Source organism: Schistocerca gregaria, chromosome 1 (assembly GCF_023897955.1).
Source record: "Schistocerca gregaria isolate iqSchGreg1 chromosome 1, iqSchGreg1.2, whole genome shotgun sequence".
In the NCBI taxonomy this organism is placed as follows: Eukaryota; Metazoa; Arthropoda; class Insecta; order Orthoptera; family Acrididae; genus Schistocerca; species Schistocerca gregaria.
This window is the reverse complement of record NC_064920.1, coordinates 597,031,305-597,048,164: the sequence shown is the minus strand read 5'-3', so window position 1 is coordinate 597,048,164 and position 16,860 is coordinate 597,031,305. Positions and strand designations below refer to the sequence as shown.

The 16,860-nt window shown below is 45.1% G+C and overlaps 1 protein-coding gene and 1 non-coding gene across 2 annotated transcripts in view; one reads left to right on the top strand and one right to left on the bottom strand.

The window, feature by feature from the left end:
- Positions 1-16,860, bottom strand: part of LOC126358228 (uncharacterized) — a 230,950-nt gene that overhangs the window by 143,133 nt on the left and 70,957 nt on the right. The gene's annotated exons all lie outside the window — the stretch shown is intronic.
- Trnam-cau (transfer RNA methionine (anticodon CAU)) lies at positions 8,253-8,327 on the top strand. The gene has a single exon. It is a non-coding gene; the product is annotated as a tRNA-Met (tRNA).

Sequence of the window (16,860 nt, the reverse complement as noted above, 5' to 3'; positions counted from 1 at the left end):
ACTCAAATGGTTGAAATGGCTCTGAGCACTATGGGACTTAACATCTGAGGTCATCAGTGCCCTAGAACTTAGAACTACTTAAACCTAACTAACCTAAGGCCATCACACACATCCATGACTGAGGCAGGATTCGAACCTGCGACCGTAGCAGTCGCGCGGTTCCGGACTGAAGCGGCTAGAACCGCTCGGCCACCGCAGCTGGCTTCAAAACTCAAATGAAGAAGTTTGTGTCTGCCTCATCTACGATAACGCACTGTCCAGTTTTCCTGGCAACGTTGGTTAATTGGTGCAATCTAGTGCAATGTTCTCACGGCTGCCAGCAGAAGGGTCTTTTGGTTCTGTTGCACCCCAAATTGCATGCCTCAGATCATTCGGCCTGCCGTATTTTCCTTGCAGGGTTACCAGTGGGTCCAGTCTTTTTGGGTGGCAGCAGGGTAGGCTGCCGAGTGTCGTGTGGGCCACAGGGGTTAGCATTGGTTTCTGGTGGGTGTCAGTCAGGAGCAGCTAACCTGTCATTCCAGTCACTTGCATCCACAATCAGTTGCACTCTTGATGCAGCCTTCTCCAAGCCAGGCGATGGTCTTGGTTGCAGTCTTGTTCCAGTGGGAAGCTCCCAAGTATGGTATTGCGTTTATCCACTGCCACCACCCCCTCTGCCATTCTACCTTTAACCATGGAATAAGGCAATGGTAGGGGTAGTTCCAATGACTATCAATGCAGAGCCCTTGAAATTTAACCAGTGTCTTCCTTTTATCACTCGCTAGTGGAAGACTCCTTGTTCCTGCCAATACCGGTGGACCAACTGCTACCCAAGAATGCGCAATCTATCGAGTCTACATCGGAACCATTTGCATTGGCATTGTCTCCTTCGGTAATCGATCTACTGCTGCGGAATATCTTGGCTCTCTGGTTTTGTGAAGTGGTTATGGCATATGCCACGCCATTTTTAGCCGTAAGTGACATTTTCAGGAGGAAGTATCCCCTTCAGCAGACTTGGATGCAGATGAGCTGATACGGCTAATGCATCAGATCAGTGCATAATGCTGTCATGGAGGGTGCGAGTGAACCATTGTAAGGGCAGGGGCATTGACCCAGGTGTTTCCTTGCCAGCAGTAAGAGCTTTTAACGTTCGTGGATCCACGATACCTGCTCCGTTCACCACCACTGCGGGCCATCGTGGTGTAGTATGGTCTGAAGATGGTTAAATTTTGACCCAAACCCGTTACCATTGCCAATAAACATTTTATTGTGACCAAGACTTTTTAATTCAGTTTTAGAAACGTCACTGATATTCACCACGAGCAATGTTCTCAAAAATTTCTTTTCACTTGTGTTAAGTTCCATTACATCAAGAATATTGTAACTTTTGAGATTCCAAAATTTTTGTGATGACCAGGCCTTCCTATGTTTTACTAAGTTTGAATGTTGAATTAAATGATGCATGAAGTCTGGAGTGTATAGCATTTCCAAATTTGTCTTAAATGAATTGAGTGGTCAGCTGGACGCACTGCAGACGCTATTTTTATGGACATGAAATGCCGCTGGCAACGAATAAATGTGCTTGAGTATTGATCTGAAGTTCTGAGACAGGTTGTAACAATTTTGATCAGATTTCAGTTTGTCAAGGCGGCACTGGACGATCTTGACTTTTATACGTGTTAGGGTTTGTTTTTCTTCAAGACCAGTTTCAGCTGGCATATATCTAACAGGAACGATTCGTTTCTGCTATAATTTCGCCTCGCGATACAAATTTTCTGTGCATAGTACATGTTTCACATACATGATTACAAGGGCTAACAAGTGAAAGAACACCAAGGACAAAAATATCACTTATTTTTGTTATATTTTGGAAATAACATATCGAGTGAAGTTAGCAGAAAAAGTGAATATTAAATAAATTAACTGCGAGCTTAGATATTACAACGATCCTTTGAAATTTCACGCTTAAACATGCTTGTATTTTTTCCTACAACCAACAAAATTAAACTATTTATGAAAAGATTACCAACAGGTTGTGTAAATCTGTATTGACATACAAAATATGTTTACAGTAACCTGTTTCTATTTTTCAAAGAAGACGAGTTGCACTGTGCAACGGGACATAGACGGGAAGAGATTGTGTCAAAGCAGACAAAAGACGGATTACCAGCCTGGCCAACATATGGAGAGATCTTTATCGCAGTGTCGACTGTATGGTTAACAAAACGACCAACAAAAGCTGCATCTGCCTGTCTCACACAAACCGGTAGAAAGACGTCTAAGAGTTAATCATAAATAACATTTTGTCTGTTTTGCAGTTATGATAAACAAAACATACTGTAAAGCAACTATTAAAACTGTTTTTGTCAAAGAATTAAAAGTAAATTATGGCACACTTATTGTCATGTGGTAGCGTTAAAATTTGGCTGTGAGATGAAAGTTCCTTTTACGCAGATGAGTCTGTCATTGCATAAGGAAAAACGCTGAGAAGATTCCAATTTACGGTGCTAAAATAAATTTATGCTTATTGGATAGGCGTTAAGTTAATTTCATAATGTAAACCTTATCATTATGCTGGTATTTCATTTCGTTAAGCAATATTTTTTATTACGGACGTGCATAATTATTGGGAAGGTTTTTCTTATACAAATCCCTCTTCCACTTCTCACTCAGTGAAAATTTGACACAAGTTTTTTTTTTCCGTTTTGTCATTCTGCTTCCATTATCCAGTTACACAATTCCCGTCGAAGTTATACGTAGCTGTAAGTTTTGCCTTAAAACGCAGCATTTAAATATTAGATATAAACTTTTTCACGAGGAATTAATTTCTGCAAAGTTTTCCATTTAGCTGTAATTATTTGTTGTGTAAACACGTTTGCCATTAACCAATACGTGAATTTTAGACACAAGTTCATCGTTTGCCATTAATCGGCATGTCATTACGTTCAGTAAACAGAAAAGAAAGAAGGCCCTATTATATGTTGCAATTAAGCTCTGCAAAATGTGTGCTTGCAGAGAGCGAATTTTCTGTATGTACAACTACCTCTACACGACTAACTTGCAATTCATAATTAAATGCCTTGTGGAGGGTTCGTCGAAACACCTTAAAACTATTTCTCTACCGTCCCACTCTAGAATAGTCCACGGAGAAAATAACATTTACATCTTTCCACGCTAGATGTAATTTGCTTACTTTATTAGAATGATCGTGCCTCGCTATGTGGGTGGGTGCCAAAAAAATTTTTCGCATTCGGAGAATTAAAACATCCTGCCACAGTGAAAAACACCTTTGTTTCATAATTTAGTTTGTGTGATGGTCCACTACCTCAACATGTTTTGAAAATTAAAACATGGTCCAAGTAGGTTATATTCTGTGTATTATCCGTGCAATTGGCTAATTTTAACTATGGCTCAATTTAAATCACGTATTTTAAGCTTCACGCTCAATCTGTTTTAATGATTGCCACCCCAACTGGCTCATCACACCCATGACATTCTCTCCATTATTTTGTGATAATAGAAAATGAGCTGTCCTTCTGAACTTTTCCGGTGTTTTGTTTAGATATAGGCATTTGCTCACATTCGTTTAATTTCAGCAGATGTTTTTGTGTTTGAGATAACCTTGTTAATACAGACAAACTGGGAAATATGCTTTCTCAGTGATTTGTACATAACTCAAGAATATAACTTACATAACTTAAAATATAGCAACTTAGCAGGTATGCAGTCACGCAGATAAATTTGTCAACATTCCTGGGCTATGAAGTTTCGGCTGTCAAACCGTGCAAGAAAATAACTTAACGTTTGTTGTCAACTTTATGTGGGACTTAATTTTTCGATGAACCTTAGGATCACTTTATTTCTGGTATTTACATAATCACAAGACATCGCAAATAAAAATTTCCTTTCTTTTACATTATTGTAAAAATCAAATTAGCCATAACATGTCTTGCCAGAATTACTTTCCAATAGGAAGACTGGTTTCATTTCCTCTTATAATTATGATTTTTCGGAAATGCCAAAACAGGATGACGAACATATGTAGCAAACAAGGAAAGAAATTTGATTAACATTAATGTTTTTGGAGGGACTATGTGACGTAAGATGTCTGGCACTTATAGACTGCTTCACGATCCTGTATCAGTTCAATTACATTTATTTCTTAAATTAAAGTGTGCAGTACAAGTCACTAGTGGTGCCTGAAAGGTTCTCACATAAGCAACTGGTTTCTGGTACATTTCGTGTTTAGTGTGGAGTTGCAGCCAACAAGCACACCTCAAGTCAGGTAGCATTCTGGGCTAGTTCTCAGTGGCTCCTCACTGTAGTCTGAAGTTGCGGTTTCCAGGAGTTAATCGCTTATTTGCAGCTGTAACGGCGTCTTAGTGCCCTAGTGCCCATTTCAGATGTAACAGGTATCAGCTTAGAAGTCAACAAGTATCCTGCGTTTTCATTACCATGAAATATGAGAGATTTCCCACCATTTGAACAGTATTTCTGTCCGTCCAGTCCTGTGTGTTGCCTTCCCTTCTCGACATAGGCACCAAATAAAAAAATCGTTTACGGTAATTGTTTGCCACGTCAGGGAAACATTTGGAGCGTTCCTCTCTATTTTGATGTTCCACGGCACCTTGTCGTTCGTCACTTTGGGTACAAGCTTGCTGCCGCCCCTCCAAAGAGAGTTTGAGCTGGGTACAGAGAATTTTGGCTTCTTATCATTCGCTTACTTGCTGTTGTCCCAAGTTGGCTGTGCAGTTTGACGGTGTAAGAGTCCCTTTTACTAATAGCATGATGTGCTACTTTCATTTATCTTGTTCTTTGCGCATCTTGGATGCGGAGTTCATTTGCTTATTTTCTCGTGTTAATTTTAAAATGAGAGTTGTTTTTCTTTCAATATTCCTAATGACGTTGATGGAAGCCTTACATAATTAACTTCAATATTTCATATTCGTTTCCCGCGCTTTTGCTTTTAAAGAGTCACTCTGCATTAAGATTCCATGCTGGTTTCGAATTTGAACAAATGTTTGGTAATCCATTTATGACGTCTACCTCCCATAACTTTTCCCATATTAAAAAAAATATAATCAATTCACTATATTTTGTTTCAGTGTTACGGTGTTCCTGTTGTAAGCAGTGACCAAATTATTACTAGCTTAATGGATATCACGCATATCATTTTATTTTGATGACAAGTGGGTAGTGGTCGACGGTTTTTGTTTCAGAGCTCAAACCATTACTAAGGCAGATTAGTTCTAACATTGATGTTAGAAAGAACATTATAAATCTTTGAGGAATATGTGAAACTTTTGAACTATGTGCTAAGTTACAAATCTGATCATCGCCAGCTGTTATTATTACCTTAGCAAGTAGGCAGTCATTCAGAACATAGTTGAATGTTGCAAATCTATCAAATGCAGTTATTAAGAAAATAGTAAACGAGAGCTGAAAATTACGCCGCTTTCGAAAACGGAGTCATATCAGTACGAATATAAAATGGTGACAGAACTGACGACAGGAAACAATCGGAAGCTTCTAACAAAGAGCGAACATGTTTAAAAATTTAATTAAACCACTGCAAAGTAGTGTGTGCAATAGTCAGGAGAATCTAATTAAGAAATAGACACAATGACTGAATGATAATCGCTCTGTAATGCTCTATTAACTTTTAAGAAAGGAAAATAAGACAGATTTTCAGAGGTCCGGATGAAAATTTAGTGGTTCACCTTTCCAACAGTGTTTCATTTCCTCGGTAGACGCTACAAAATGGTGACTGTTGGCGTTATGAGGTGCTGGAGTAGAGTGAGGTATGGGAGGTGCGTGTGGAATGGCGAGTGTGTGGCGGGAGCAGCGGTGGTCAGCGGTCGCCGCCGCCGCCGTCCTTGGTGCCTGCAAACCGGTCCGCCGTGTGCGGCCGCCGGCCCTCAGCCCTGCACGGCCGCCGCGGCACATCTCTGAGCGGCCGATATCTAAGCCGATAGTGAGGTGCGCGCGCGCGACCGCTCCTATTAGTGTAGCACCACTTCCACACTCCTTTCATAAACGACAGCACATGCACCTCAAACATGTCCAGCTACGTTAGGTACTCGCTCAGATATGAAGTGGACTCGAGGAAATCTGCTCGTGCAGCAGTCATTGTAGTTACAATAAATATATGCTAAATCGCGGCATTGCTGTACGTAAGTGAAACAAGGACAGGTACAATTAGAGCTGAAGAGATAACGACAAACAGGACAGTATTAGTTTTGTGCTTCGTTATTAAAAAGTTGACGATTTTTTTCCGTAAGAATTACTTTGTCGCATTAACAGTTACTTCTCCACATTCCGTGAATAATGAAGAACGATGAGCCCGTTCTCAAGATCCATAGATACTTTTGAAGAGTGTGGACCTATTTCTAACCATTAAATACGAAAATTTTATGAAAAAAAAAATGGTTCAAATGGCTCTGAGCACTATGGGACTTAACATCTGAGGTCATCAGTCCCCTAGAAGTTAGAACTACTTAAACCTAACTAACCTAAGGGCATCACACACATCCATGCCCGAGGCAGGATTCGAACTTGCGACCGTAGCAGTCGCGAGGTTCCAGACTGAAGCGCCTAGAACCGCTCGGCCACCACGGACGGCCAAATTTTATGGACAGAATATTAGTAACAATACGTAACCTACGGGTCAATTGGGTTCGAAATGTATTACACAGAGCTGCTACAGGCAGCAGGAGCAACGACGGTTCTAATACGGCTAGTACCAAGTGGAACTGACCCTGAATGCCAGGGAGTCGAAATGGCTGGTTAGAGGTGTCATGCCAATCTCTCAGTCGACCATCACCGGTCGTTCTCGGTGGGTGATAGAGCGCGTGGCAGCAGCAGCCAAACACCTTCTTTCTCGAGGTACACCTGCACAGCGCGAGCAACCAGAAGCGATTGTGTCTAATATCGAAAGGTGTCCATTACCATTAAGGTAGGTCATGTACTCATGTGACGGTGTCAAATGCAATCTACAGACCTTCTTTTACATGGACACGTCCACCGTGAGGCAGCACGTAGTACCGAGACTGTCCAAATAAACGCGGAGACGCTCCTTTGTCCAGTGCTGACAACAATTAGCGCGCCTCTCTCTGTTACCGTGCCAAGGGAAGCCTACTACTGACAGTCCATTGTGCTCCAGGCGTCATTGCACTGTCTCTGTTTACACTAAAGTTACTGCAGACAAGTCCGTTTCTTGAATCGAGATACATCTCGGGCGCTAGTCGTGTTACATTAAGAAGGAGTTATGCAACATAAGTGAAAGTTGCTAGGAGTGTTTGTACACCTCAAAGATGAAGACCACTCAGATTTCGTGCCAGTCGCATAAGCTCCAGTAGCGCCACTATGAAGATGCGAATTATATTTCCTTTAAACACGCGTTGCAACGATCGTGAGCGTTAGTTACCTTCGAGATTAGACGTTGTGAGGTGATGCCTTTAAGGCGACAAAGACGCCGTTCTCAACAACTCACTGAGTCTGAACACGGTAGTATAATAGGTCTACGAGATGCTTGATGTTCCTTTAGTGAAAGACTTGGCAGAAATATAGCCACTGTACACGATTGCTCGCAGCGGTCGTCACGGGAATATACGGACGGCCATTTGGCATTACCGAGGGGGAAGACCATCGCGTTCGGCGTATGGCTCTGGCCCATCGTACAGCACTCTGCGAAACATTTGGCACCATAGTGACCCAACGAACTGTTACAAATCGGTTACTTCGAGGACAGCTCCAAGTCAGACGCTCTGTAGCGTGCATTGCACTGACTTCAAATCACTGCCATTTGTGATTGCAGTTGTGTCGAATGAGAGCTCACGGGAGAGCTGGTCGGTCGTTTATTGTGGTTTCTGATGAAAGGTGGGCCTGCCTCAGTGCCAGTAATGGCCGTGTGGCGATTCAAGGGACGTCGGCCAGTTGACAGTCTACAACCAACTTGAAACTTCCTGGCAGATTAAAACTGTGTGCCCGACCGAGACTCGAACTCGGGACCTTTGCAAAGGTCCCGAGTTCGAGTCTCGGTCGGGCACACAGTTTTAATCTGCCAGGAAGTTTCATATCAGCGCACACTCCGCTGCAGAGTGAAAATCTCATTCTGGAAACATCCCACAGGCTGTGGCTAAGCCATGTCTCCACAGTATCCTTTCTTTCAGGAGTGCTAGTTCTGCATGTTTCGCAGAAGAGCTTCTGTAAAGTTTGGAAGGTAGGAGACGGATACTGGCAGAAGTAAAGCTGTGAGTACCGGGCGTGAGTCGTGCTTCGGTAGCTCAGTTGGTAGAGCACTTGCCCGCATAAGGCAAAGGTCCCGAGTTCGAGTCTCGGTCGGGCACACAGTTTTAATCTGCCAGGAAGTTTCATATCAGCGCACACTCCGCTTCAGAGTGAAAATCTCATTCTGGATACAACCAACTTGTCCGCCTGCTGGAGATGATAGCAAGAGACCTCTCGCGGTTATGCCACGCACCCTGACTTTAAATTTGTACCTCAGTCTAATGATTCGACCTGTTGCGCTGCCATTCATGAACAGCGTTCCAGAGGGTTTTCTCCAACAGGATACCGGTAACGCTCGCCCACGTACCGCTATTGTAACCCAACATGCTCTACAGAGTGTCTAAATGCAGCTTTGAGCTGCTTGGTAACCAGACCTGTCTCCAGTCGAGCGCTGTGGGCCATCATCAAAGGACTACTCCAGCGTCATCCGCAACCCGCATTAATCGTCACTCTATCGAACAACCGATTGTAACAGGCAAGGAACTCCATCCCACAACCTGACATCCGGCACCTGTGCAACACAGTGCATTGTCATTTGCATGCATGCATGCATTCAACATTTGGCGGTTACTCTGGTTATGTGTACCAGCATTTCACTTTTGCAGTTGCTTATCTCTTACGTAAATAAACCTGTGATCTTGAGACGGTAATCACTTAAACATGTTACCTAGACAAATGTATTCCCGAAATTTCATTACTCTGCATGAATTATTTTTTGGTGTTGCGAAGTTTTTCCTTTCAGTACTTCCAGAGATAGAAAAGTGAAACAAGATACCTGAGCCGTGCATGGCTCGCCGTCCTACCATTTGTATTTTACACCCTGTTTTAAAGTTTTTCCATGTTGATCTAAATTACTGGCGTTACTGAGTTGCTGTTTTGCTTGACCGTCATCGGTGCTAGTAGCGCGTATCGATATATCCCTCCGATAGGATCTTTGCTTGACTGCTATGAATTCCCGGTTGTCATCTGTCAAGGAGGGAGTCGGAACGTGCAAGGAGGAAAGTTCATGGTGGTATTTCAGGTCGTCAGGTGGGCCCTGCCAGGGAGTTGCAACGCGTCTGGAGCGCACCCCGGACCAGCCAGTCGCCGGCTTGCAGCAACTGCGAGCCCTGCGTGGATATTGCCCACCCGACCCTTGCCGTCAGGCATCACTTAAACCGGGTCTGACCTTTGGTAGATTGTTGGTAGGTTGGTGCGTCGGTTGGTCCGAGGACATCTACGTGCGACGTAGTCGATTGGGCCGCTGGCAGTCCCTGCGCAGTGTTGGAGTATCTCTGGAGCTGTCCGATCGGTACGAGCATCGTCGCTCGCCGACCCAGGACGTGAAGGTTAAGTGGTTGTGAGCATTACGTTGTTGGTTCAGGCTTTGCTATTGTCGAGGTTTTTCTGTGAGCAACAACGAGTGAAGTGTGCGAGATAGCCGCCGTCAGATGGAAGTGATCAAATTAATTTATGCGTAGTTAAGTGCACGAGCGGAATTTTCTGCCTTGTGGCCGTTAGTGTTCTGGTTACCTGCCCTGGCCGCTAATGTAATTTTTAGGCAGTGTATTTTCCTCAGCGGTTGCTGCTGCCCAACATAGTGTGTAGTTTTGGCAGCTAAGTTCACATACGCGTTTGTTTGTTTATACTGATACTTGTAACTGTTTTGGGGCCTTCAATTCTCGTGTACTCCGTCGTGGCAAGCAAGCAGTTGGTCGGTCAGTATGTGACTGTCCCTTGGTTGGGTTCGGACGCATCGAGGGTAGTTGGGCTCACCGCCTGTCTCGCATAAGGGAAGGTATGCAGACCGATCCTCTGGAGGCTCCTGAGTGCTGTTACCTTAATTATTCTTCGGCAGTATTAATGTTGTTGTAATTCATTTTAAAAGGTTTTTTGGGGCTTTACTGTATTATATATTTTCAATTGGGCAAAATTGATTGACGGCCTTCAGCATTGGAAACATGTTCTCAGAGTTACCTTCAAGTCCAAACCCTATTGCCTTCTGCTCTTGAAAGGTTATTGTAATTTCATCTGAAAGATTTTACAAGGTATTGTGGGCCTTCCACCGTTGGTGTTGCAAAAGGAAACTTGTAATATTAATGTATTGTTTTACCGATTGTTGCAATATATATATTTCCTTATTTTTCAGAATTTAACCAGGCGACCTTCCGCCATCTTATTGCGTTTGTTTATCTCTTTCTGTGCGCCTTGCGGGCCATCAGCCCTCTTAGTATCTTAAAACACAGTGGCCTTCTGCCGTCAGTAATCATCATAGTATATTTGGAATTTTGAAGATTTAATCCTGCGGCATTCAGCCGCCCCGTGTGCTGATCTCATATATGTATACGATTTATCTTATTTGTAAATTTAACTGTGTGTCATTTCTTTTCAAAATTGAATTTATTCTAAAGCATCTGTTTGGAGGCCTTAAGCCGCGAAGCAAATTTCTTTCGAAAGTGTATTTGTGAACTTAATGATAATAAATTACACTTGTGAAATGAATCCGACTACAACTCCCTTGGCCCTATCCACAACACTAATTACCTTTTAACCCTGCGTGATTTAGAGGGCGTTTCAACATCGATATTCTCTGTACAGGCACAAAAGTATTAAGAGCTGCTAAAAACTGTAAGAGAACGAGTAGAACCAAAATTGAGTACTAGAGTTTGCACTGTTAGCGGAAACTATCACTTTTCTGATAGCTGCTTCTTTTTTACACTACCGCCGATTTACATACTTTCTTCAGAATTACTTTTTCTCTGTTATCAGTCAATGCACTACGTATGTTGTGAATGCTAATGAACAAAGAATCCTTTTGCACGATACTTTATTATTTGATGATTGTCGATAACGAGCTTGATGACAAAGCGAGAAAACCCTTTTCTACAACTATTTAGAACTTCAGCAAGTTAAATGGCTAAGATTAATATGCTTGTTTGCCATGAGATAAATTTAGTTCACAATGTCTTTCAGTCTTTTCGGCGATGTTCTGTGCCACGCACAATTATTTCGCGAGAGATTAGTGTTCCATGACGCTCAGTTTCTAATTTTCCATCTTCCATCCCTCAACCATTTCCGTCTTCCTCTAAATATGAGACCAATGCGAGCTATTTTGAGTACAACAAGTGACAAACTAATGAAGCAGCTCCATTCAGGTGTCTGTAAGATACATTATGTTGAAACAGGTGACAGGTGTTGTCGTGTAAAGCGGAGGTCGGTCGCTCTTTTGGCAATGTTGATGTTCTTATCGTCTCCTGACTGGTCCAATAAATTCGGAGCAGAAAAATACATTTAACACATCTCGTTTTCTTGGCGTCCGGTCGAACACAAATCCTTCTGTTTCCTTGCCCTACAACCACCAGTGTGGCCCTGTAGGACCAGCAGCCCGTGATCTACGGCGCTTACTACGAAATTTCGTGTATCACGTTGATGATTTACGACATAGTGCGGAGCGAATGGTTTCGTTCGACACAAACAGATTAGCTCTAATTGAGTGATAATGGGGGAAGTGGAGAGATGAACGGCCACTGAACGCTCGAAGAACAGTGTAAGATGTGTCTCACAGCTGTAAACCGACGTTCATTGTTCTTCTGTAATACTAATGGCATAAATCAGAGAGGTACTCATCGATCATTCATTCCTGGGAACAGAGACGAGAAAAGGTTATGTTATGTTTATTACCTGTAAACTGAGTTTTTCATCTTAAAATATTTACTTTCCATTTATATTTTAATGGTTCCTCTATCTCAGGATTATAGACACAGCTACTTCGTCATTTTGTCATAAGTAACATAACATTGTACACTTCATCACAAACGATTTTATGTATACAATTTTCAGTGACTGTTTTCGCAATGACTGAAGTTAAATAGACAATGTTTTCTTCCGTTAGACATTACACAGTTTAAGTGAACAACGTCACAAACATCAAAATCCTCGAAGGAAAACCGTGTTCTACTTCCGACACAGATATTACATAGTGGAACAAATAACAAATCCGCGAAGGATGTGTGCGCGTAGGATGAATTTATGGGGTCCACTTCAACATTCATTCCATGCAAAGTTTATTTCTTAACGAAGGAAATAAATTTCCTGTATGAGTACGCGATCATTGTGAATATTTTATGAATAAAACCGTCTAAATCGCTGAATAAAATATTTTTATTTATTATGCCATTCCGGCTTTTGTCATATTCAGATGTAGGAAAATATGTTAAAGGAACATAAAGAGCGAAAAGATTAAAAATTGAAAAGTAAAATTATTTCCCGAAGTCCACTCACCAAAACCTTTAGAGCTTGCTAAACAATGTTCAGTGTTAGTACTAAAAACCTAAACAACTAAAAACTATTTCAAAAATTATGCAGTGATGTAAGTTCTAACCTTCTTTTTAACTGTCAACTTCCTACAGCTTGATGTTGCATAGTAAACGGCTGTCTCCTTTTCTCTTCCTCTAATCCGAATTGCAGACAGCTGATGATGGAAGTAGCCGGAACAGTGTTATAAATTACGATATTTTACCAAGAGATCTAGATGGTTTTGTATACAAAATTATTATTTCTGTCGTCCAGTATACATTCCATACCACATGGTGAAAACAGATTTTCTACTGGCAGAAGTTTCGTCCCCGAGACGCGAAAGTTTATTAAAGCTACACATCTCAGGAGGCCCACGACTCTTTCGTATGTGCGAGGCGACGTCCGAACCTAATCTAGCACCTACTTCCTTTGTTTTGCCGCAGTCTCCGATCTCCTACTGCTCTTACTTCTGTACCTAAGTCGCTGTGGCAGACTTTGATGTTGTTCCGGCTATTTCCCTCTGTACTGCTTTCGTCGACATCTTCATTCATGTCTCATAAATCAGTTTCCGGCGGAAGTAGTTTTAGTTACCTTCTGCGTTCGACCACCGTTCACAGCTTTTTTCTTTTTTTTCTGTGTGGGCCAACTGGGTAAGAACGCCTTAAATAGCGCCTACTGCTTGCAGTCTCGACCAGTCTCTGGGCACAATAACCGCATAGACTCACATACACGCTTAAAAGCCAATCCGTTATAGGGAGTCTTCTGTACCCTTTTTAGAGCCCCCTGACCACAAAGGATTCACACTCCTGATGCCTGATCTACTAGCTCCACATGCATACCAAGGAGTAGATGCCTGCCTTCCTGGAGCATCATCCCAGCCGACCATGTGGCTCGATGGCGCCTGCGGTAGGAGCCCTTTGTTGGAGTAGGTTGCATGGAGGCGGACGTTTCGCACATGACGTATCAAATTGAAACAACACAACGGCCATTGTCCCCCTGTGGGTTCGGGGGTAAGAATAGGCCCACGGTATTCCTGCCTGTCGTAAGAGGCGACTAAAAGGAGTCTCAAACGTTTTGGCCTTGTGAGATGGTCCCCTAACGGGTTTGACCTCCATCCTAAATTTTCCGAAGAGCGAGCCGATTGGGGAAGGGCGCCTTACAAGGAGCGATGTGTCCATCCTGCATTACCATCTCTAGCCAGGTTTGTCGTCATCGCTTAGCAGTCCCGCTCACCTACCATCTCTTGGGCGTGGATTTGTTCTTGGGTGCAGTTTATTGCAGTCTGCTATGCTGTGTCGCTTTATGCGCCAATGACGATATTGGACTACATCACCTGAAATCCAGCACGGTAGCCAGTCCGTTGTGGTGGGGCCGCCATGTACCCTGTTGGTTGTAGCCCCCTGACTACACAGGGATCGCTCTGCTGATGCCAGCGCCGTTAACTCCCCACGTATGCCAAGGAGTAGATGCCTATCTCCTTGGGGCATTGGGACTCCCGGTAATGGCCATCCTGCCAGGTGGTCGTTGCTGAGGCTGGGTGGCACCCGTGGGGAGGGCCCTTGGTCGGAGTAGGTGGCATCAGGGCGGATGACCCGCAATGAAGCGTGGTACATCATCTCTTGCTGGCGGCCAGCCGCCAGCAGTCTCTAAGCGTTCCAGGGCTCAATACAACGCAACTACATATGACCCCAAATCGTTCCCCTCTCTGTCTACGCCATGGGAGGAACGAAAGACTAAGGATGCCAGCGAACCATACTCGCCCGGCTACCTGGTGTGTACGAGAGCTGATGGTGAATCCTTTACATCCATGAAGCCTCAGTTCTTCGTCGAGCACTTAGAGGACAAGTTCGGGGAGGTGGAGGGCTTGTCCAAAATGCGCTCGGGCTCGGTTTTGATCAAATCGGCATCCTCCGCCCAGTCCCGCCGGTTACTCGATTGTAACAAGCTGGGGGATGTTCCGGTTACAATCACGCCCCATAAGAGTCTTAATATGGTCCAGGGCATAATATTCCATCGGGACCTTCTATTGCAGTCCGATGACGAGCTTCGCGCCAATTTAGAGCGGCGAGGTGTTCACTTCGTCCGGCGCGTACATCGTGGTCCTAGGGATAAGCAGGTTGCCACCGGTGCCTTCATCTTGGCCTTCGAGGGTGATACTTTACCCGAGGAGGTCAAGGTGATGGTCTATCTTTGTGACGTCAAGCCATATATCCCTCCCCCGATGCGGTGCTTTAAGTGCTGGAATTTCGGGCATATGTCTTCCCGCTGTACTTCCAGCCTCACATGTCGAGATTGTGGACGCCCATCACATCCCAATGCTCCATGTGCCCCGCCTCCCATCTGTGTAAACTGCGGAGAGCACCACTCGCCTTGCTCGCCGGACTGCAGGACCTTCCAGAAAGAGCGCAAAATCATGGAGTATAAGACCCTGGACCGCCTGACATACACTGAGGCCAGGCAGAAGTTCGAACGCCTCCATCCTGTTCGAATGACTGCCTCTTACCCCACGGCTACTACTGTTATGGCCCCATTAGCTCTCCCTCAGACTGCCACCTCTCAGAGCCGGAATGCTACACCTGCCCCCTTGATGGTGGGGGGCACTTCACTCCCTGCTGCTCCTGCACTACCTGCCTCAGGAGCAGCAACCCCCCAACCATCGGGGACATCAGTCCCCACTTCTAAGCCTCAAACTTCCCCGGCTCGAATAGCACGGAAAGGCTCCCTTGGGTCCCTTCCTTCCCAGTTTTCCGCCTCTGGGAAGGGTGACGTCAGCCAATGGAAGAAAAGCAGACCAGCGGCTGGTCGCAGGGCTTCCCGCTCCTCCTCCGTCCTGGAGACTGACTCGCTGGAGCCCTCCCAGCCAATGAAACCCAAGGACCAGAGAGACAAGACGAAGAAGAAGACCTCTAAGGCCAAGGACCACGCGGTGGCATCCACCCCACTGCTCCCTACAGGCTCTGCGTCTGAGGATAAGGTGGAGATCCGGGCGTCCGCTGAGGACCTGGATCTCGCCGGACCCTCAGACACCATGGAAGCAGATTGTACTGGTCCTCCATCAGTGGCAGCAGGTGACCCAGTGGCGTGATGTGCCTCCTCGGCCCCTTCACGCCTTTTTCGGACATGGACAAAGCGATACTCCAGTGGAACTGCAGCGCTTTTTTCCGCCACCTTGCTGAGCTTCGCCAACTCATCAGCAGTCACCCTTTCCTCTGCATTTCCCTACAGGAAACTTGGTTTCCGGCAATGCGGACCCCTGCCCTACGTGGGTATCGGGGTTATTACAAGAACCGGGCAGCTTATGAGAGGGTATCTGGTGGAGTCTGCGTCTACATCCTTAACTCTGTCTACAGCGAATGTGTACCTCTTCACACACCTTTAGAGGCTGTCACTGTAAGGATGTGGACGCCTCAGCCTATTAATGTCTGCAGTTTGTATCTTCCGCCAGATGGTGATGTCTCGCGTCATGTGTTGGCTGCATTGATAGCTCAACTGCCTCCTCCTTTTGTGTTACTGGGCAACTTTAACGCCCATAACCCCCTGTGGGGTAGCGCCGCGATTACTGGCCGGGGTAGAGATGTCGAGACTCTTCTCTCGCAGCTTGACCTCTGCCTCTTAAACACGGGAGAGCCGACACATTTCAGCGTCGTCCGTGGCACATTTTCGGCCATCGACCTTTCTATCTGCAGCCCCGGACTTTCACCATCCATCCACTGGAGTGTCCATGACGACTTATGTGGTAGTGACCATTTCCCCATCTTTCTGTCACTACTACAGCGTCACTCTTCTGAACGCCCCTCCAGATGGGCTCTGAATAAGGCTGATTGGGGCTTGTTCTCCTCTCTCGCCACTATCGCACCTCCTTCCCCTGACACCATTGATGCGGTGGTTCAGTCGGTCACCACCGGCATCGTTTCTGCGGCGGCATCTGCGATTCCCTGTTTATCCGGGTCCCCTCGGCGGAGGACTGTGCCTTGGTGGGCGCCCGAGATCGCAGAGGCGATTAGAGATCGCCGGCGGGCTCTTCAACGCCATAAGCGGCACCCGTCCTTGGAGAACCTCATCGTTTTTAAACAGCTCCGTGCCCGTGCCCGACACCTTATTCGCCAACGGAAGCAGGAGTGCTGGGAACGGTATGTTTCCACCATTGGCGTCCGTACCTCTGCATCGCAGGTTTGGGCTAAGATTAGGCGACTCCATGGCTATCGGCCGCCTGTCTCTGTCCCTGGGCTTTCGCTGAATGGAGTGGTGTGTACTGACTCCGACACGATTGCGGACCAGTTAGCAGCGCATTTTGCTCAGTGTTCCGCATCTACGAAT